This window comes from Penaeus monodon, chromosome 24, assembly GCF_015228065.2.
Source record: "Penaeus monodon isolate SGIC_2016 chromosome 24, NSTDA_Pmon_1, whole genome shotgun sequence".
Taxonomy (NCBI): Eukaryota; Metazoa; Arthropoda; class Malacostraca; order Decapoda; family Penaeidae; genus Penaeus; species Penaeus monodon.
Window position 1 is genome coordinate 23,847,049 of NC_051409.1, and position 458 is coordinate 23,847,506.

The following is a 458-nucleotide window of genomic DNA, read 5'->3' on the forward strand; positions in this document are numbered from 1 at the left end:
TAAGCACAATAGCTAAGTAATTTTAGATTTGGAAGTGCAGAGATTGAACGATTTTAGGGCTTGCTTGCTCTAGGTGGGGTTTACACACATTTCTGCATTAACACTATGTAATTGCATTTTCGCCGCCAAGGAACAGTCGCACAACTGATTTTACTCCACCGTCATTTATTGAAGGTCGTGTAATGAGTTAGGCAACTTAAAGATAAATTTAGGCTTTAACTATGATCGTCCCGAAGGCCACCGAAAAGTTGTATGGCATTGTAAAAGGGTCAGTATCTTGGACAGATTCTGTGTTTTTCCCAATGTACTTGTTTACTCTTAAAATAAATTCATCATTCATTTGAAATCATACATGACTATTCTTATTATTTGTATATAACTGAATATGAAAGCATACACTCATATATCATTTCAATTATAAATTTGTGTCGAATAAGCGCTGCTTTTATTGGTTCCGA